This window comes from Phaethon aethereus (assembly GCF_964289735.1).
Source record: "Phaethon aethereus genome assembly, chromosome: 3".
Taxonomy (NCBI): Eukaryota; Metazoa; Chordata; class Aves; order Phaethontiformes; family Phaethontidae; genus Phaethon; species Phaethon aethereus.
The window spans coordinates 26322100-26345311 of NC_138576.1; positions in this window are offsets into that span (position 1 = coordinate 26322100).

Sequence of the window (23212 nt, forward strand, 5' to 3'; positions counted from 1 at the left end):
GCCCTCCTACCCTCCAGCAGATCAACACTCCCACTCAGCTTGGTGTCATCTGCAAACTTACTGAGGGAGCACTCGATTCCCTCATCCAGATCATCTATAAAGATATTGAGCAAGACTGGTCCCAGAACCGAGCCCTGGGGAACACCACTCGTGACCGGCCGCCAGCCGGATTTAACGCCATTCACCACAACTCTCTGGGCTCGGCCATCCAGCCAGTTCCTCACCCAGCGAAGAGTAAACCCGTCTAAGCCTCGAGCCGCCAGTTTCTCCAGGAGAATGCTGTGGGAGACGCTGTCAAAGGCTTTACTAAAGTCCAGGTAGACAACGTCCACAGCCTTTCCCTCATCCACTAGGCGGGTCACCTGGTCATAGAAGGAGATCAGGTTGGTCAAGCAGGACCTGCCTTTCATGTTAGTTAAGATTTGAGGGAATACATTTTGTGAAAGGAATGCACCTATAGATGTGAGAATGTATTGGCAAGATAAAAACTAAATGATAGTACGGGGATGATGTGGTAGAGAATATCACTAATTTATCTTCTTCTTTTCTTAGACATCCACCACTTGCCATTGTCTGATAAAGAAAACCAGAAGTATTTAATCTGTGTTTGTACTGCCATTCCTGTTCTTGTCTGAGTTAATCATAATTTATGAGACCTTTTTTTTACTGATCGTTACTTAGAGCTATTGAGAAAGACGGTGGTAATGATTTAAAGATGAATAAAAATATTTTTGTTGAATGGCCACTATGAACTATTACAGTTAAAAGCGGCAATACTTTTGATTTAAAAAAAGAAATTAACACTCCTAATAGATCTCACCTCTTGATTGATATTGATTGACAACGGGACAGCTAATTGACCGATATGTTATTGAATTTTCTTTTTTGGTAAACCATTGACTAAATTAGAACAAAACTATCAATTCACAACATAAATATGCTTACCTAAATAGCTCTAATAAACATAGAAATATAGGATTGGAAGCTTACATGGTCATCTAGTCCATTTCACTGCTTCAGGGTGATGCAAGTCTTTAATATGAAGGGAATAAATACATTTAAAAAAAATTACACAGCATTAGTTTTTGACAAATTTTCTTACCAGGATAGCAGCGTTGATGCATTAGTAATGTATTCTCCTCAGTAAAACTGGGGCTGAACACCTGAATGTTATCGTTTGAATATGGCCCAGCAAAGACTGGAAATGTGAGGAAGAACCTCTGTTTCTTGGGATTACCAAAGACTGGTTTTATCTATTTAATAATCATCCTTGATGTAAGCCAGTTTTAACTCTCTGAAAAGGACTTGCTTCTCTGAAAAGGACCCTTATCTTCAGCATGCATCCATCTTCCTTTAGCTGAGGCTTCCGCACCCAGACCCACCTGCTTACCTGGCCATCCCAATGTGCTTAAGATATTCTACATTAATATGGTTTAAGAATTCATTAGCGCTTGAGTTCTGCCTGCTTTTGTTACACATACCAAAGGAATGCATGGCATTTTGCTTTAAAGTGTCAACACATTTGTACAGTTATAATAATCAAAAATAAGGCCCTATAATGTATTAAATGTTTTCAGCAAACTTGAAACTACAACAAGACCAAGTTCTCTATTTACAATTTTATTGTCTATAGCCTATACCAAATGCATAAAATTACTTTTGTGTTTCAAAAGTACCTCAGGTTATGAAGTTCTAACGTGTTAAAGTTGTGTGACAGAAAGACACAACTTAGAAAACAATTAATACTTTACTATCAGTCTTTCTACCTAAACAAAACAAAAAGTAGATTTGTATGTTCTTCAGGGTAGTGGAGTATGAATTGCACAATAGCACAGATTTTTAGTATGATTGCTTGTGACTGTAATGCAATAGGGGAAATGAAACTTTGGCGTAAGTAATCACGTTCTATAATTGCAAGCTCAGCGACACCACTGAAAGATTTATGGAGTATGCAAGGCATTAGCTGGATCAATACAGTCCTCCAGGCTCAGAGGTATTATCTTCTCTACTTCCTCCTTCTAAGAGTGCTAATTGTACCCCAATGCCTCATGGATTTGAGGCTTATATTCTATTGAGGAATGGTCTATGAAAAATTATTGAAGAGAAAAACTTAATGAAGCATGATGAAATCTAGTTAAACCCACATCTGCTACTTGATTTTTATTTTAAACGTGGTTTCAGACTCCAACATGGTGCTTACAGTGTTCCATTTCCTTTACCAGAAATCTTTGTGTCTTGCTATCAGCACCTGGCAGGTAGCTGGAAATGTGCAAATACAGAGATTTCAAAGTACAGCAATTTCTCATGGAAGAGTTAAAAATACATACAGTACAAGGTGGACTGTTTACTCTCTACTATATTCCATGCAATTGTGCAATAATTCCAAGACTTTAACACCAGCCCTCTGCTTCCTGTAAGACAATAGCTGTAACAGAGAACAGAAGATTGTTCCCTCTCCGGATAGCTGTACATTACTGAGAAATTAAAGACCACTTTTGTGATATGAAGGGACTAAATTCCAGGCTAATGTCTGAATTAGCATAAAGTACCTCCCAAAGCTGTAACTTCTAACCTCTTTTTGACCTGCTTTTACTGAAGATGTTCTTTTTTTTCTCCAAGAAAAAAGGCAGCTAAATTTATTCTGTTCTTTTCAGCAGCATACAGACTTCAAGAAGATGAATTCCCAGTATACAGAAGGGTATGACTTTTCAAAGCACAGAATAGAATCAGGCTTACTATATACCTTATTCTAACCAATTTTTGCAGTTGCACAAAGTTTTACAAGATCATACCCAAAATTAGGTAGAACTTTTAATAAACCATTATTTTAAAGACATAATTCAATTGGTATATTTTTTTTTTGTCCAGAAAAATCTTAAAGTCTTTTCAGTACAACAGAACTAATAAGGTCCCTTTTCAACCCCTTCAGAGCATGGGACTTGTTGAAAAGACAATTTTTTTTCCTCATGACAATTTTTGAGGCACTGTGTAGAGTACAAGAAAATGCGCATCAGTCCAAACAGAGTCAATAAATCAGTACTTTGAAGGAGAAGTATTTTGAAGAAAATCTGTTACAGTAAATGGGATTTATTTTGCAGACAGCTGTCTGTAAAGAAGTTACAACTGGAAAGTAAATCTAAAAAACATTAAGAAAAAAGATCTGAGTTCAACACAGTATATTCTTACTACAACTTTTACTGCCTTGGGAAAGGTTTTATATCAAGGCAATTAGGGTCCTTACTGGCTCACACTAGCATGAGTTAGTCGGCTAGTAGTCCACTACTGTCATACTCTTATTTTCATTTCTGTAGTTGGTGTCTTTTTGCATCCTAAATGCCAGCTTCCCTATAGACACCAATTAAGCTTTGGGAGTTTGTCTCATTTCTGAAAATCTAAAATAGTTCTATTAAGAAAGGTCTTGGAGAAAATCAAATATATACTTCATTTTTTTAAAGTAGTGATTTAGCTGTGGCAATGTGGACTTATATTAATACACCACTTTGAGTGGGATCAAATCTCTCAATCTAACCCATTAAGAGGAAAAAATTAATACAAATTTAACTCAAGAACACTCTTGGGGACAATGGAATTTTAAATACATATATTGTGTGTGAAATCCATCCTTTCGCTGAGGGAACAATTAAAAGTGATTTTTCAACTATTTCTTTCTCCTTATTTTTCTCTTCTTATTTTTCTGAGTTCCTTTTGTTCAGTTACTACCATCCCATATACTCTGGGCTTCAGACACCAATACACATCCCAATATATTTTTAGATTCACGGTTCTTTGTTATAATTAATCTCACACAGTTAATCCCCTTAATCAATTCACTGTTCTGTTCTCTCCACGCAAGGATTAACACACAACAGTGGCCCAAATCATCAACTAATTTCTCACTCCAATACAGCCATGTGTCACCAGCTGCACTCTGTGTGGACTGTGGGACAGTTAAAGCCCAATTCAGAAAAATTGTGGAACTGTGAAACTATGACCAGGAAAACATGACTTTAGAAAGGAGGAAAAGTCTGCTTCTGCTCTTTTCTTCCTTCCCTATCATCTATCTACCGGGTTTCTGCATTTTGGAGGAGATGAGCATCTCTCCATGGAAGCATTTCCCAAACAAAGCTTTCTAGCTCTAACAAGGAGTTGAGGAAGAATTTGAGGAAGAAGATTCATTGTCTCCTATCGGCATGTCTCATTCCTATGGTCTACTGAACGTGTTTTTCCCTCACCGTTCCCAATAAATTTGCTCCTCATCATGTTTAACTTTCCTGCTGAAGCAGGTCAAATTCCTCAAGCATTTTATGCAAATAAGCACATGCATGCACGCACTCTAAAGCCTGACAGCCACACAAGATTGGGAAACTGGTGAAAAGAGAGGGAGAAGTAGAAAAGGAGAGCCAAGTATCCTTGCAACCGGGCCTCCAAGGTGCAAAAGGGGATTTCAGTGCGTGCCAGGAGCTGGATGGGCTGTGTGTGCTGAAGGGCACACAGCCACACTGGCTGTGCTGAAGGGCACAGTACTTAGCACAGGGCACAGCGGTCTAGGAAATGTAGTCTTGTGAGGCAATATCCAGTGATAAATAAACTGCCTGACCTTGTAGTAGTACAAAAGCTTTAAGATTTAAGACCTCAGAAACAAAGCTGCAGTACGATATCTCATCCTAAAATAATAAAATTTTTAGAAAGGTTTCATAGGATACTGATGCCTTCCATGCTACAGTCTTGTTCCATTTAATTACCAAGTGTCATCAATTAATTCACCAAGTTAAATAGTTCTCTAATTACCTAATTAATTAATAAGAAAATAAATAAAGAAGTTATATTTTACTTAAGAATTTCAAGGGGGAAAAAATCAATTATTCTTAATGCAATATTTATTTACTTATTAATCACTTACCAGTTTTGGAAATGTTGCTAGGCTTCAGAGTAGGCTTTGTTTGGGTTAATTGAATACTTTTAATTAAGACAGCTGAACCCAACCCTTGTAAGTTTAAACAGAGCCCCAAAGGCAGCACTTGGTCGAAAAAAGTTCAAAGAAAATTAATATTTGAAGTACAGCATATACTCTATTGGTTTGCCAACTGAATTAGTACAGAGGTTAATAATCACACTTTAGAAAACATTGACATAAGTTTAATTCCCTTTTTTGGATGAGGTTAGTAGTCAAATTAATTGGTGCCAGTCCCTAAGAAGTGCAAAAATAGTAACTTCATTATTTATAATAGCATTTCACAGAGATAACTCTAAATACATGCAAAGACTATACTCTCAGAAAGTGTATGTTTTCCTACAGTAGCATGATAAAATTATGTTACGCTTCAGAAGACATGTAAGTATTATCTGTTTACAAACAAAAATTCTGTTTCCTACAGAAAAATTTCAAGATGTGCCAAACAAGTAAAACTTCAAACATTTCCCAAAGATAATGAATCACTTACATTATCTTTTCCTCCTTATTTGATTTCCAAAGTTAAAATGAAATTTTGTTAGCAAAAATATTCAGGGAAACAGACTTCGTGATGATACACGACAAAGGTGCTCAGAAACCACGTTGAACCGTAGTGTGCTTTTGTGTCTGAAAGGAAAAAGAGACAGTATTTGGATGAGGAGCACTAGAGAGATAAAATTATAAAGAGTGAGGCTATGAAAATGCTGCTGTCTGGATATATTTTTTTCTTTATGACAGTCCCTAACATGTTCATATTTGGCCCATCAGTACAGAATTTTATAGCATGTCTCAAAGTCACAGGCTTTGAAACACCCTTTGGACACCAGGGGGATGGTGAAACAGGCCCTACACACAAAACACCTCTATATTGTATATGCAGTTTTTGCTCCTTCTTTGCAGAGAGGGTCTTACAATCTTTTTATCTGGTGTCACACCAATGCCAGTGCATACCCTTGGACATCCTGAGGGTCACTGTATACCTGAATAGCACTCCACACATTAATTGTTGGGTTCCAAACTATCATTCTTCTTCTGTGCTGATTCACACTCTGTTTAACAAAAAATCCTTTAGTTCTGTAAACTCTGAAGACAGAAGAGACTCTCAGGTCACCTAACATGTCCTGCAGATTAGAGTAATAGAATGCAAAGAATTGCATTCAGGTATTTCCCTCTGAAACCTAATAACTGGTGTTTGATTGAGGCATGGGTATGTTGTGAATTCAGGAAAATCCGTTCATTAAGATACTTTGGATCCAACATTTTCCATTCTGTTCTTTGTAACTACTGATGCATTTTGCAATTCAAAAAGTCTGACATTTTTCATTTTAAGTCTATACCATGAGTCTCCTTTCATCTTTGTATGTCAGATTAAAGATACACTTTGTATACATGATTTTCTGCCTACGAAGACATTTAAATAATAATCAAATAACTTCTCAGTCTTTTATTCACAACATATAAAGAATGAGTTTATATAATCCCTGAATTATACAAGAATTTAGTTTGAAAGGAACCTCTGCAGCTCATTTAGTCCAGCCACCTGCTCAAAACAGGGGTATCTTCAACAGTGCTGATCAGATTGTTCAGAGCTTGTCCAGCCAAGTTTTGAATATCTTGAAGGACAAAGATCCTATAACCTCTCCTGGCAGCCTATTTCAATGTCTGCTCGCTCTTACAACAAAAATGGTTTTTAAGACTTATTTTGGAATTTCCTTTGCTGCAAATGTGGAAATTCTGCAACTCCTTCCTTTTAAGCCATTCTCTCTAGCTCTGAAATCATGCTTCAGATTATTTTTTACACTTTCTCTGATTTCTCAAGACCTTTACAAAAAATTCTGGTCGCCTGAACATTAATGCTCTAGTACCTGGCTCGCCAATGCTGTTGATGTTGCTAAACCACTGAACTGCCTGCACCCTTCCTGTCTGCATCCTTCTTTTTGCCATTATGTCACCCTAGATGCATTGGTTATGTTTTGTGGCCACTATGACTGTCATATCCTATTTGAGTCATTGTTCAGGGTACATAACCCATAACCCACAGCAGTCTGCAATCACTGGCCTTAGATGTATAGCTTTGACTGAAAACGCATTTTGTTTGAAGGCTCCTTGTTATTGGAAAAATCTGGGATGGTTCAGTATGGCCGCATAGATTCATTACCACTTGTCACTTTCTTATTTCATCAGCACTATTTTAAAACACATTTTATTTCCAACAGCAGCAATTTTATATTTATTTCCAGTTCATTCAAAAAACATTCAATATCATTTTCCCTAGCACTGGCTCCTGAGAAACCTCAAGTAGAAGCATACCATTTGGTAGGAATTGTCATAGAATCTGCTTTAATGCATTTAATGTCTGTTCTATTATAATTGTCAAGTGTTAATTTATTACTGTAATGTCATGGGTTATCAAGCCAAATACCTTACAAAACCCCTTTACATCTGTGTAACTGCCCTAATAACCATTACTATGACTGCAAAATACAGTATCCAGGTTTTTCTAAGACTTGCTTTCATTAAAACCATGTTGATTGACATTAATGATATTCTTATAATTTTTTACTGACTAAATCCTAAACCAACATTTTCAATATTTTCCTCTGAACTGATGCCAGACTAAGTAACCTATAATAATAATTACAAGAGTTGTTTATACACAGTTATATTTGTCCTTGTGCAGTCTTCTGAAATTTACCTATTCATCTGTGACCTAACTGTGAAAATGATTTTGAAAATATTACCAACACATATTGCTTTCTACATGTAATCTGTGAGTGCCTACTTTTTGTAACTATAATTGAAAGTGGAAATTTTATTTTTCCAATATTAAAAAGTGCACAAGCTATTAAAAAAGTCTATAGATCTTCAGACTGCTACTTTTGAAAAATACTTGGCTATGATAATATGATGCTGTGTATAAATATTTTAACCAAATTCAATTCAGTAAAAGGTACGTACTTCAGCTTATCTGTCAGATGGCAGGATTGTATGACATGTATTACACAGCTATGCATACTAACAGGAATTTTGGTATCATTGAATACTTCATAACCTGGAAAGTGTTACAAGGCAGAATGTCATTTTGCTTAGTTTATAATAAGATATCCATAGTCCATGTTCAGTTCTACAAATTGAAATTATATTACTGAAGAATTAAGTAGCCAAAAACATTAGTGAAACTACACTGCAATGAAATAAAGAAAAAAGTTAATTTTTTTTTACATTAACTGTTTATATATATTCTTTAATAATTATAATCACACCACTTTTATTAAGGACTTCAACATAAAATACAAAAGCTCACAGGTCTAAATTTGAGTGCCTGTAAGATACTAGTACTTCAGACAAATTTTAATTTACAGGAAAATCTTAGGGACATTTGAACAATTCCCCATGGTAGTTATTTCTTAAACAGCTTTCTGGTTGTTAGCATTAGTGAAATCAAACCAGAACTGTGTGAAAAGGAGAAAATAATCTTTGCAGTGTCAATGCTTAGAGTTTTATCTCTATGTGTGGAGAACAAATGACAGTTTAGGTATTTTAGGATCCCAAATAATATCAAAAGTTAATATCCTTCAGTCATTCTGGAACAGCAGAATTCCTGGTCCTGTCACATCCCAGGCATCATGGGAAGAACTGAAAAGATCTTGTGGAATGAGACTAGTTTATCTAAGAAGGAAAGACAAAGTGAGTAAAGCAAAATGGGAAAATCATGTATTTGCAGAACTTACAAAGGTTCTTCCCTTCTGCTCTTGCTAAAAGAATTTGATAACCAAACACTTTTCAATCACCATGCAAGTCTGGAAAACTGATTGGTTTTCAACCAAATTTGTTTTGCCAAAGAATGAAGATTTTTAGCTTTTCATTGTGACTGACAATTAGACTGAAAAATAGAAACCAAAGGATTTGATATATTTGTGCTAATTTACAATGATCTACAGGAATATTTTTTGTGGCTGATAGCTGTGGTATATTATTGCTTCATAATACTATTCTGCTGTTAGTCGACTGTTGCCTGATTATTGAAAGTATGAAACTGCAGAGAAGTTATGTAAAGAAGAGAAAAATTACGCTGTCCAGACCTTCTATTAGTACAGGATTGTTCCTAGTTATTAATTCTGTAGTTCAAAAAGAGTAAGAAGCAGGGTTTTTGGCTAGTTGTAAAGATTGCAGGGGTAGCTGTATATTCTGTAAAATGGAAAACTAAACAGTTTAGTCCTTACAAAAAGAAAGTAAGATAAGGCTGCTGGATGAAAATCAAAGGATAGTCATAAGCTAAAAACTTCAGGAAGCTAAAGGCTGTGTAAATGCTTTGAATATTCCAAGACATTTAGCATGTTCATCTTCAATTATTTAATTTCCCAGTGGGGACCCCTACTCAGAAAGAGTTAATGCCCCTCTTTTTAAAGTGAATGTTTTATAATTCAACAAAATACAAACTTCTATTACAGTTAAAAGGAATCAAACAACCATTCACTTCCAATTCAAATTAATAATTGTATAATTGATACAATCAGAATATTTTTTAAGAATCAAGATATTGGAACAAAATAAAACATTACTGTCAAAATACTGCCAGAGTTGTCGCAGGTAGTGAGTTTGGAAGCTTGTCCCCTAGAATATTGGATGATATGTGCAATTAATCATCCTTTAATTTTAAAATGTGTTATTAACATAAATTCATTATCCAAGGTAAGTTCTCACTACCTGGAAATAGTGCCATTTACTGAAAAATAAGGTTTGTCTTTCATCTGGTCTACAAAAACGGTAGTTTGTGATTTATCGTAGAATATATAGTACAGTGTAGTAGCATAGTAGAAAATGGATATTTCAATATAAATTGAGATGTCCTTTATTGAAAATATTCTCATAAACAAATGATACAATGTATAATAAAGGATACAATTAAGTCTTAGAATATAATGGTAAATATATACCTCTAATTCAGTTGAAAGCAAATATTCAGCTGGGATACCGTTTGCAGTGTTAGTTCTTTTATTGTATATATGTCTGAGCAATACCTGGCTTTTGATGCTGATACATAGATATTCATGGCTTTACATATTCAGTAGAAACCATCAGCACATGATCTTGCATCTGAATGCTGAAAAAAAACAGTATTCAGTCAATCAATAATGAAGAGATATTGCCAGATGGATCCTGCCAGGTATAAGCAATTAATTATTGATATATTTTTGAGAATATTTAAAGGGATATTAAAATATAGTCTTCCCGCACGAGGTTGTTGTATTATATTGATGGCTGCTGATTGTATGAGTTTTCCTTTTCTACCTTACACAAATTGTTCAAACAGATCCTTCTGAAGAAATCAAAGACATCCCCTCTGGCAGGTTATTATCTCGAAGAGGTTATTTCAGAATGTATTTTAAAAAGGAATAATGATCACACAGAAATGCATTTTCCATTCTCCCCAGCTTCTTTGCAAGTTTGTCTCTGCTCTCTTTTTTTAAATGCATATTTCAATACCAGCCACAAGGCACTAATAAAAAATAACAATAAAAATAAGCACAACCTCTTGTTAATGGTCTGATTATGTTTTTGAAGTGCTGAAGGACAAGTTGAAATGCAATTTACCCAATCTGTGATTTACACAATATGATGCAATAGTTCAGCTGACAACACTAAAGATTGATGTTCTCTGTTTCACAGAGTAGGGACAGCAGTAGAAAAGCCACCATAGAGGCTTATTCATGCTGCGCCAGTATTGCAATGTTTATCAAGCCTGTCCTTGGTGCCGTAGCTCATTCTTTGCCATCTGAATTTCAGTGTCTCAGCTGGATGACAAACAACAGTGACAGTGGTTTCTGTGATACAAATATTTGTCTATAACATCTAAACTGTGGGAGCTGGGCAAAGACCACCTCAGGTTTCAATCCATTTTAGAATTGATATAGTGATATGACCAAATGAACACTACATTTTATTTTTGTTTCTGCTAAAAAAAAATAATAATTATCTTGGCAATGCCTGAAAATGGTCTTTGAGCCTATTTCTGCTGGAATGTACATTTGAAAGAACGTTAAAATAGAGCTAGACCCAAAGTTCTCCTTCTGTAAGAAAGAATCTTCACAGATTGCCCTCACATTGTACCTTGCTCTTCCTGAAGAAAAAACAAATTTGGGATTCATTTTACCTAACCTTGGCATCTAGAATTTTAGGTTAAGCATAAGCTAGTAAAATTTGTGTCTTTTTTCAATCAAGAGAGAAAAATAGGTGCCTCCAGAGAGTAATTTATTTGACCTATTCCATAAACCTCTTTTACAGTGACACGATTCTCCTTCTGCATCTACTTCTTTACACTGACTGTGGAAGGAGTCCAGGATAGCTCACTTAGTCTTAGAAAACTAACTATATTCTGTGTACATTATGTGGTGAATTATTTTATCCCTACATATCTTAAAAACATTGTTTTAAAAAGAGCTCACAAAACCTTTTGTCTTATGTCATGCTACCCATGAAAGAAGGTTTATCCATCATCTCAACATTTTGAACAGGTTCATATCTTGCTAGAATAAACACCACAGTGTGCAGAAAAGTTATGAGGCTGGTGCTCAGATCATGTTCAAATTTGTTGGCTCATGTTATAAAGAGGGTCAGACAAGAGGAAAGATTCAGTTCAAATTCAGCTGTCTACACATAGGTATCTGCATAGGTGTCTCCCAAGAGGTAGAGCTGAGGATCACTGTGTTTGCCCAGTGAGATTTTACATGCCTTAGGATCTCCTGCGTAGGTTTTTTCAACCTTTCTTGAAGGGAATGAATCTCACATATATCCCGTGTCATACCTACAGATGTACCTTTGGGTATCTCAAATTACCATAGATGCCTGTTAAATTAAGTCACTAGTTAATGTAATTGGTGAACCTAAACAGTAATTCAGTTGACTCTAATCATAACCACTGTGCAATTTGGTTGCCCTCATACAGGCATCCACCAGGACGCGCAATATTATCAGACATTTCTGCAGAGGGGTGCAACAGATACAACAGAAGGCTTCTGGAAGGACTGTGACATTCTGGTGCACAAATCAAACGTGAGGCTGGATATGGTCAGATGAACTGCTTTCAAGACTCTTCTGGATTTATTAAGTAGACTTCCATTTGCTGTAGGGAGGTGTTGAGCTACCCAAGACGGCAATAGATAATCACACAAATTGACCTCTAACTGTAAGTGTTTTAATCTTGAGCCAAATTCTACTAATGAAAGTTTAGAATGGTCTCTCTAAATTTCAGACTTCAGAGCTCATGTTCCACATTTCTGAAGTCACATTAAAATTGAGAAGGGAATATACAGGACCAGAATTTGTATTGTCCTCTATCTGCTTGCTCTAGCTGGGAAAATGGTCACAGGGTTTCATGTTGACATGCCAGAGAAAATGGGCTAGAAAGCCACTGGCCACCTGGCAACTCTTCAGGCATAGTAATTTCTCTAGCAGATGTAGAGCCAACACAACCGGCTTCTCCATCATCTTTCCATTTTCAGAATAGAAAGTTTGGCTGTGATAAAGGGGCTGTGCGTAGCACACTGCTCTGCTCCAGTGATTTCTTGGCAAGATTTTAGCCCTCTGGGGCTCTACCTAGCTGTAGCAGCTTGACCAGTCCTGGAGTTCTCATTTGTAATTCTGAAAGTTTAATTATATGTGGAATGTATACCTATGGCTGTTTTTAAAACTGCCTGAGCGTTTGCATCCTAGAGGACCATTCTGAGTGTCTTTAAAGTCTTGGTGAACATATTTAGTGAGCAAAAAGATTATCTCTTCCTATAAAAATCAACCACAGATCTCTCTGTTTCTGATAAGCTAGGGCCACAAGTCTTAGATGGAGAAGGTGTGAGATTTGGGAGACATTCATACTCATCTAACTTCCACATGGCAACACCTTGAATATTAAGGACCTGGCACCAATAGGGTGATGCAGGTAGAAGAAACAGGGAAATTAGACTGGCTGTACTGTCAATGGGGAGATGGAGGAGCCCTGAAAGATAAATTTTTCTGCTAGAAAGCTGTGACCTGGTCTCCATTACTGAAACTTGGTGGGACAAATCCCATGACTGGAGTGTGGCTATTGATGGCTACAGGCTGTTCAGAAGGGACAGGAGAGGAAGGAAGGGTGGAGGCCTTTACATCAAGAAATGCATAGAGTGTGAACAGCTGTCTCTAAGGAATAGCCACAAGCAGATTGAAAGCTTATGTGTAAGAATCAAGGACCAAGGCAACAAAGGGAACCTTGTGGTTAGTGTCTACTACAGGCCACCTGACCAAGGGGAGTCTTTTGACAAAGTCTTCCCACTCCAGCTACAGGAGGCATTGGGTTCGCAGACTCTTGCCCTGCGGGGGGACTTTAACCACCCTGACAACTGCTGGAAAAGTAGCACGGTGCGCTGTAAGCAATCCGGGAGACTCCTGGAGTGCATGGAGGATAACTCCTGTGCCAGGTAATAGACAGCCCTACCAAAGGGAATGCCATACTGGACTTATTGGTCACCAATGCAAGTGATCTAATTGGTGACGTCAAGACTAGAGGCAGCCTGGGCTGCAGTGATCATGCACTGGTGGAGTTTGCAGTCCTGAGGGATATGGGGCAGGCAAAAAGTAAAGTCAGGATCCTGAATTTCAGGGAAGCAAACTTCCAGCTCTTCAGGGAGTCAGTCAATAGGACTCCCTGGGAAACTGCCCTCAGGGACAAGGGAGCAGAACAGAGCTGGCAGCTCTTTAAGGATGCTTTCCATAGAGCACAAGAGCTCTTGATCCCCAGGTGTCAGAAATCAGGAAAGGAAGGCAAGGGGCTGGCATGGCTGACTGGAGACCTGCTGGGCAAACTAAAGGGCAAGAAGGAAATGCATAGGCAGTGGAAGCAGGGACAGCTATCCTGGGGGGAGTACAGGGATGCTGCCCAGTTCTGTAGGGATGAGGTCAGGAAGGCCAAGGTGTGGCTGGAGCTGAACTTGGCAAGGGACGCAAAGATTAATAAGAAGGGCTTCTATAGGTATGTTAGCCAGAAAAGGAAGGTCAAAGAAGAGCGTACCCGCCTTGATGAGCAACACTGGCAGACTGGCAACAACGGATGAAGAGAAGGCTGAGGTATTCAACAACTTCTTTGCCTCAGTCTTCACGGGCAATGTCTCTTCCCACACCTCTCAAGGGGATGGATTGCAAGACGGAGACTGGAGGAGCAAAGTCCCTCTCACTGTAAAACAAGATCAGTTCAAGACCACCTGAGGAACCTGAACATGCACAAGTCTATGGGGCCTGATAATATGCATCCTGGAGTCCTAAGGGAACTGGATGATGTAGTTGCCAAACCATTCTCCATGATACTTGAGAAGTTCTGGCAGTCAGGTGAAGTCCCTGGAGACTGGAAAAAGGGTAACATTGCACCCATTTCAAAAAAGGTAGCAAGGATGACCCTGGGAACTACAGTCACGTCAACCTCACCTCTGTGCCTGGGAAGATCATGGAACAAGTCCTCCTAGATGCTATGCTAAGGCACATGGAGGACAGGGAGGTGATTAGAGAGAGCCAGCATGGCTTCAGCAAGGGCAAGTCCTGCCTGACCAACCTTGTGGCCTTCTATGCTGGAGTGACCACATCAGTGGAGAAGGACTGGTGTCGTCTATCTGGACTTGTGTAAGGCCTTTGGCATGTTCCCCTAGAACATCCTTGTCTCCAAATTGCAGAGAGATATGGATTTAATGGGTGGATTGGTGAGTGGATGAGGAATTGGCTGGATGGTCACACCCAGAGGGTAGTGGTGAACAGCTCAATGTCCAGATGGAGACTGGTGATGAGTGGTTTCCCTCAGGGGTCTGTATTGGGACCAGTACTCTTTAATATCTTCATCAATGATGTAGATAGTGGGATCAAGAGCACCCTCAGCAAGTTTGCAGATGACACCAAGTTGAATGGTGTGGTTGACATGCCTGAGGGAAGGGATGCCATCCAGAGGGACCCAGGCAAGCTTGAAGAATAGGCCCATGTGAATCTCATGAGGTTCAAGGCCAAGTGCAGAGTCCTGCAGTTGGGTCAAGGGCAACCCCCAGTATCAGTCTAGGCTGGGGGATGAAGGGATTGAGAGCAGCCCTGCCAAGAAGGACATGGGGGTACTGGTGGATGAAAAGCTGTGCCTGAGCTGGTAATGTGCACTGGTAGTCCAGAATACCAACCACATCCTAGGCTGCATCCAAAGCAGCGTGGCCAGCAGGTCAAGGGAGGTGATTCTGCCCCTCTATTCTACTCTGGTGAGTGGTGAGCACCTTGAGTGCTGCATCCAGCCCTGGAGCCCTCAGCACAGTAAAGACATGAACCTGTTGGAGTGGGTCCACAGGAGGGCCACAAAAATGATCAGCGGGATTGAACACGTCTCCTCTGAGGACAGGCTGAAAGAGCTAGGGTTGTTCAGCCTGGAGAAGAGAAGACTCCAGGAAGACCTTATTGCAGCCTTCCAGTACTTCAAGGGGGTCTATAGGAAAAATGAAGACAGACTTTTTAGTAGGGCCCATAGTGATAAGACAAGGGGTAATGGTTTTAAACTAAGAGAGGGCAGATTTTGACTAGATATAAAGAAGAAATTTTGGACAATGGGTGTGGTGAAACACTGGCCCAGAGAGGTGGTCGATGCCCCATCCCTGGAAACCCAGGCTGGATGGGACTCTGAGCAACCTGATCTAGTTGAAGATGTCCCTGCTCATTGCAGGGGGGTCGGACTAGATGTCCTTTAAAGGTCCCTTCCAACCCACACTATTCTATGATTCTATGATAAAAATTCCACACACACAGAGCAATAAAAACCTTAGCTTAACTGGCTGTGTCTGAGATGTGTCACACTCTCGTGCTTAGGTGACTGAATTGAAAATGCACAGTATGTACCTGTGTCCATTCAGGTTTTTTATGAAGAAAGCTAATTGGATAGAATTCCCTTTTTACAGCTGAAGGGGGATATTAACTTTTGAATCACTGTTTTACATCTAGACTGTGTGTTGCTGGCACCTCAGTTGATGTGCTCAGCTGGGCTGCTGCCAGCAGGTGCAAGGGTCTCACTCAGCTACTGGCTTCACCTGCTCCTACTTCCCTTTGCTCAGACTGCCATCTCCCTTACCTGAGCTCTGCTACTCAAAATAGGACTGGGACTTCCTCTTCTCAGTAGCAGAACAATTCCCTTAACTTCATTTATAGTAAAGTACACATAGCTATGACTGTTCCTTCATAAAGACTAACTGGCATAGAAAAGCCAGTTCCATATTATTAACCTTCTACTCTCCAAAAGGACCACGTGCAAACATCTTGCTGGCAATTGCATTTAGTCTGTGTTAAATCCTTAACTAAGCCACCACACTGTAGACAGACATATAATAGTACCTCCTGCTCCTTCTGATGTTGTTCAGGCATTGTGCTGCCATGTACAGTGAAATCATGAAAAAAGAGGAGAACAAACAACAGAGTATGATTCTTTGGCCCATTGATTCACTCTTGGTTTCTTGCTCAGGCCTTGGTTTGTGGTTTCCACCGTGGAACTAGTTGGACAGATTCCCCTTCAAGAATCTGGGTTATAATTTCTGGTTGCAGGTACATGTCTGAGTGACTTATTGAAGGTCAGTCTGCATTTGGAAGATTGCTAACACTGTAAAATATTGTATGTACATATGTATATTTGGGTGTATGTTGTATGCATGTTGTATGTAATGGATTTGCGTCGCAAAGTTTTGGTAGTGGTGGTGGTTGCAGGGGTGGCTTCTGTGAGAAGTTGCTAGAAGCTTCCCCTGTGTCCCATAGAGCCAGTGTCAGCTGGCTCCAAGACGGACTCGCTGCTGGCCAAAGCCAAGCCAATCAGCAATGGTGGTAGCACCTCTGGGATAACATATTTAAGAAGGGGGAAAAAACAGCATGTAACCTTTGCAGCCAGAGAGAGGAGAAAGAACATGTGAAAACAACTCTGCAGACACCAAGGTCAGCAAAGAAGGAGGGGCAGGAGGGGGTCCTGGTAGGGGAGCAGAGATTCTCCTGCAGTCCCTGGGGAAGCCCAAGGTGAGGCTGGCTGTGCCCCTGCAGTCCATGGAGATCCACAGTGGAGCAGATCTCCCCTTGCAGCCGGGGAGGGCCCCACCCCAGAGCAGGGGGATGCCCGAAGGAGGCTGTGACCCTGTGGGAGGCCTACACTGGATCAAGCTCCTGGCAGGGCCTGTGGCCCTATGGAGAGAGGAGCCCAGGCTGGAGCATGTTTGCTGGCAGGACTTGTGGCCCCGTGGGGGACCCACGCTGGAGCCGTCTGTTCCTGAAGGGCAGCACCCCGTGAAAGTGACCTAGGCTGGAGCAGGTTGTGAAGAACTGCAGCCTGTGGGAAGAACTGGCATTGACGAGTTCATGGAGAACAGTCTCCTGTGGAAGGGACCCCACGCTGGAGCAGGGGAAGTGTGTGAGGAGTCCTCCCCCTGAGGAGGAAGGAGTGGCAGAGACAACGTGTGATGAACTGGCCACAACCCCTGTTCCCTGTTCATCTGTGTGGCTCTGGGGGAGGAGGGAGAGAAAATCAAGAGCAAAGTTGAGCCCAGGAAGAAGGGAGGGCTGTGGGAAAGGCGTTTTAAGATTTGGTTTTACTTCTCATTATCCTGCTCTGATTTTGATTGGCAATAAATTAAACTAATTTCCCCAAGTTCAGTCTGTTTTGCCCATGTTGGTAATTGCTGAATGATTTCTACCTGTCCTCTTCTCGACCCATGAGCCTTTTTTTCTATTTTCTCTCCCTTGTCCAGCTGAGGGGCAGTGATAGAGCGGCTTTGATGGGCACTTCGTGTCTAGGCAAGGTCAACCCACCACAATACCTTTCTTATGAATTCTTGTATTCAGTTGTCATAATTCTTTTTCATTTCTGAATATCCATGTTTTTGTTTCTGTGCTGATGTCCAATTCCATTGGTTTACGTACATATGTCAAAGCAATTATCAGCTGTAAGAATGCATGAATGACATCTCACACTCTAAAGGTAGCTGGCAACAGGTCCTGAGAGCACAGCCATGCCATCTCATAGTCAAGGTCATTTGCCCTGATGACACATCTACCACCTTTTTCATCTGCCTTGCTGCAGAGAATTGTCTTTAGACTTTTTATGTTCCAGAGAGCAATAAGTCCACTTTTTAGTATCCTATTGGCCTGCATAGGGTCAGGAACCTGTTTGATAGTGTGCGGGATGGTATAGAGGCTAACAGCAATTTAAAATCAGGTATATCTATTATCAGTAATATTAACAGTTAATGAAAAATACTTCAAAACAACAACAAACCTGCATTTAAATGCATTCTTATCTGACACTATAATGGGTTACAACCCAAGTGAAATAGTGCAAATTACAAGAGAATACTCACACAAAAAACATGATGATAGGCAGCCAAGAATCCAAATTTTGTCTTCCACCTTTTTTCCCAAGTGAAAAGTAAAGTTTTGGCTGCTGTTTTGTCTTTTACCTTTTCCCTTTGCAGAAAAGGGAAGGTTTTTCTACCACTTTCCTTTTCGATCCTGTCCACAAAATAGACAAATAGTCACCTGTCTCTTCTCTGACTTCCACCTGATCCCACCATTCTTTTTAGGTCCTAGGATGAAAAGCTCCTCTTTCCTCAGTTTTCACAGGTGGCCAAGGATAGAAATTTTTTCTCATGAGGTTGCCTGACTCCCATACCCGGCCCAACACATCTGTTCAAACAGCTATTTTTTTGAAGAGAAGGCACCACGTGACGTTAACATCTAAGGTTGTGTCTTCTTAGACCATACAAAGGCCAGGCTATGAGACACCTGTCTACACAGGGAAAACTTACATCTGATACAACTGACAGACTAAATAGTAGGCTTGAAAGCATATCTTCCTTCTGCCCACTGTCCTTACAAGGTTGTTCCTTCTCTGCAGCACTGCTTTCCAATGCAGCAGTTCTTGCAGCCTCCTGCACAACACAGACACCGACCAGACTCTTCACGCTACTAGGATTGTTGCTTTCTTTCCCTCTCCTCCAAGTATTTGCTTTGACTTTTCTCCCCTCAACTATAACACCCCTGCTCCCCTCCAGAGCCATCCAGTCTGGGTGCTGCCCAGCACCTTCCTCTTTACTGCCTCTCCTCCTGCTGCCCTGCTCTACTCGCCTGGAGCATCTGCCTACTGAACATGCTGAGCTGTTCCTGGGGTGCAACAATCTATCCCAGGCCTTCCTCTCTTAGGTTTTCCATATGACTGGGGATGCAGCTACCAGACCAAGGTAAACACACTCTACCCTCCTGCCTACCTCCACAAACATTTCCACAGAATCCACTCAGTATGCATATCCATTCAGTATGTCATCAGTTTGCAGATGACACCAAGTTGGGTGGGAGTGTTGATCTGCTGGAGGGTAGGAGGGCTCTGCAGAGGGATCTGGACAGGCTGGATCGATGGGCAGAGGCCAACTGTATGAGGTTTAATAAGGCCAAGTGCAGGGTTCTGCACTTTGGCCACAACAACCCCATGCAACGCTACAGGCTTGGGGAGGAGTGGCTGGAGAGCTGCCCGGCAGAAAGGGACCTGGGGGTGCTGGTTGACAGCCGGCTGAATATGAGCCGGCAGTATGCCCAGGTGGCCAAGAAGGCCAACAGCGTCCTGGCCTGTATCAGAAATAGTGTGGCCAGCAGGAGGGGGGAAGTGACTGTGCCCCTGTACTTGGCACTGGTGAGGCCACACCTCGAACACTGTGTTCAGTTTTGGGCCCCTCACTACAAGAAGGATGCTGAGGTGCTGGAGCACATCCAGAGAAGGGCAACAAAGCTGGTGAGGGATCTGGAGCACAAGTCTTATGAGGAGTGGCTGAGGGAACTGGGGTTGTTCAGTCTGGAGAAGAGGAGGCTGAGGGGAGACCTTCTCGCCCTCTACAACTACCTGAAAGGGGGTTGTGGCGACGAGGGCGCTGGTCTCTTATCCCAAGTAACCAGCTGTAGGACAAGAGGAAATGGCCTCAAGTTATGCCAGAGGAGGTTTAGATTGGATATTAGGGAAAATTTCTTCACTGAGAGGGTGGTAAAATATTGGAACAGGCTGCCCAGGGAGGTGGTGGAGTCACCATCTCTGGAAGTGTTCAAAAAACATGTGTATGTGGTGCTTCAAGACATGGTTTAGGGAACATGGTGGCGTTGAGTTCATGGTTGGACTTGATGATCTTGAAGGTCCTTTCCAACCTTAGTGATTCTGTGATTCTGTGATTCAGTATTTTTGCAGTAATTTTTTGGGGGAAAAAACCAACTACCCGGCTAAATTGTCCTAATACATATCACACTGTTGACATCACCTAAATACTGCTACAAATTATGTCACACCAGCCACCTCTTTTCTGTAGTTGTCATACTCAGGGTGCATCCTCAGCTGACCTGTTGGACTAGAATATTCTACACAATAGAATTTATTCTTTTGATAATTTTCCTGTAAATTTCCTGCAAATTTTGAAAGCTTTCAAGCTTGTGCTTAAGGTATTCCAAAGGTAAGGAGTTTTCTGCAAACACAACTGCCCTACTGCACCAGTGTACTGGGAGAGAAGTTATGTAAACGATCATAGTCTGGGTTTTTTCCTACTGTGGCTCACCCCATTTCATGTAGAAATTAAACTGTAAGAAACAAATATCTGAAACAGTAAATTACAAATGGGACCATGTGAGATACATTTTTATCACATTTGTAAATTGTTCAGGGTTGAAGATAATGCCAGTGACATGTAAATGCAGCAGAGGTTTATTTAATGAATGATTAGTAAACAATTCATCACTGCCTCTTTCATTACCTGCACTAAGATAGAAATACAGATATAGAGATCAGGGAAGGAATATTAACTCAGTATGCACAAGACTAATGATTAAAAAGGCAATTTTAACATAGGCATTCATTTACTTCTGAGCATTTCACTCTGCAGACATTCAGGTTTGTTGATACCACATTTCATATCAAATCCACAAGAAATATTTTCCTACCACTTATAATTTAATACATACACATCCAGTGAAATATTTCTCATGCATTTTGTGGTAGGATTAAAGGATATTTTTAAAATTTTAAAATCCATGCTGTCATGAAAAAAAAAAGAATGTATTTAGAAAGTTATGCTTAAAGTATATTTGATGTGAGGTAATAATAGCTGTTTGATATTTTTCAACTGAAATGGCTTTGACTTGCAAGATTCAGAAAGAGAACAATTTTTAAAACTCTAAGACAGAAAAAAAAAGTTTTACCTATCTATCTCAGACATACACAAATAGAAGAAACCATTTTTTCCTGTTTTTTGTTTTGTGTTTTTTTTTTTTCCCAGAATGTAAAGCTTCAACTGCAAACAGATCTTGATATACTGTGTATATCTTGATATATTGTGTATGTATCAGTGTAGCTTTGCTTATTTTAAGGCAACTTCATTCACTTCTGCCTGATGAAAATCAAGACTACTTCATGTATTTGTTTTGAAATGGCATGTGTAGAATTTTTACAAATCAAGAACATAAGCTAATCTTTTGTCCTTAATTGAGGTCTTAATGCATAGCAGAATGAAAGAAAATATGTGAGTTTTGGTTTAAATAATAGGAAAAATTACCGCACTTCTGCAAAGCAATATTAACAAAATGACTAGATAACAAGAAAAATTAGACTCTCAGATAGGATTGAAAATATGACAATAAAACAAACGTGACATTAAGAGAGTTTGATTTGGGTAGGCAAAGAGTTTCCAGAGATAAGACACATGAAAAGATAGCAACATTCCTTAGGAACATTTGTGTCGTCTACTGATTGAAATTAATGGAGACATCCATCTCATAGATAAAGGTAACTAATACGAGAGTTTTATCAAGCTATATTTGTAAAGAAGGTTTGCCAAAAAAGCATGAAACCAATTCTTTCATAAAAAGCCTGATCAAATGCCCACTAAAGCTAATAGAAATCTTTCTGGTGATTTCAGGGAACTTCATTTCCAGTCTTGTAACAAAACCTCAAGACATTCATAAAGAATAAATATTAGTACCAGAAAAATTTTATTTATTTTTTTATCAGGCAGAAGTTTTACACATTAGGCTGACTCTGACACTATCTGGTCATCTGTTGACTGGTATTGCAGATTTTTGAGAAAAGGTATTAATTATGCTGGTACAGTCATTTGTACCTTTACCACTGACTCACCCATACCTGTTAGTGTGACACCAACATCTCTGACTGAGGAATGCATGGTAACAACAACTTCAATAACTGCCTGCCTAATTTTCTATACAAAATGCATTGTTTGGTCTTACTTGTGTTTGGAAATTCAGCTGTTACCATAAGCCATCCATAGTTAAGGAATTCATGGTTGTCTTGCATAGATGTTTGCATCTGGCCACATGATTAACAGAGGATGTATACAGTGATGATTGAAAGCGAATATAAAAGTGTCAGATACTGATACTAAATAAAATATACTGCACTAGAAAGAGCAATTCCACAGATACTTAAAAAAATAATTAAATGTCACTGAAATCTTGACTTTTTGCTTTGTCTGATTTATTAAATTATCCAGTAAGGGCCAAAAAGTCACTTAATAAGTCAGTGTAACTGATGTTTGGAGCTGAGCCTGGGAAAAGAAAGGAAATTAATTAATATATAGCTTGACTAATTTCTTTTACCGCTTATTAATACATAGTTTTTTTCATTTGGTAATAAAAAAACCTCTGCTTCTTTATAAGTGAGTAAAAAATAATCCTAAAATTACAATTACATACATCTCTATCAACTATTCCTTGTTTTTTTCCCCAGAATAACCAAGACATTTCAATTTTGCTTTTGTTTGACCTTAACAGTATTTTTCTCTTAACTCCTCAAATTCTCCTTTACTTAGGTTTCTTAAGCAACATAATTTGCTTCAATACAATTCTTACACACATTTTGACATTTGTCAGCTGATAAATCAGACCATCTAGTAAATGTAAATGAGCAATTGTCACTGAAAAACCTTCTCTCCACCAGTGGATCACTCCTGGGTGGATAAGCTCTGTATTGTAACTCAGGTATCACCACTTTGCCTGTGATTTCATGCATTTGAAAACAATGCAGATCTGAACAGTGCTTCATTATTTTGCCATTTTCATGTTTGTTTTTCTGATTTGCTCATTACAGACCAACCTCTATTAGTCTGCTCCAATGAAAGCAAGATAGTTTACTGTTCACAACAGTGTTGTCTCTCTGCTTATTTAAAATTCATTCACACTAATAGCGTGGTGTCAAAACAAGGC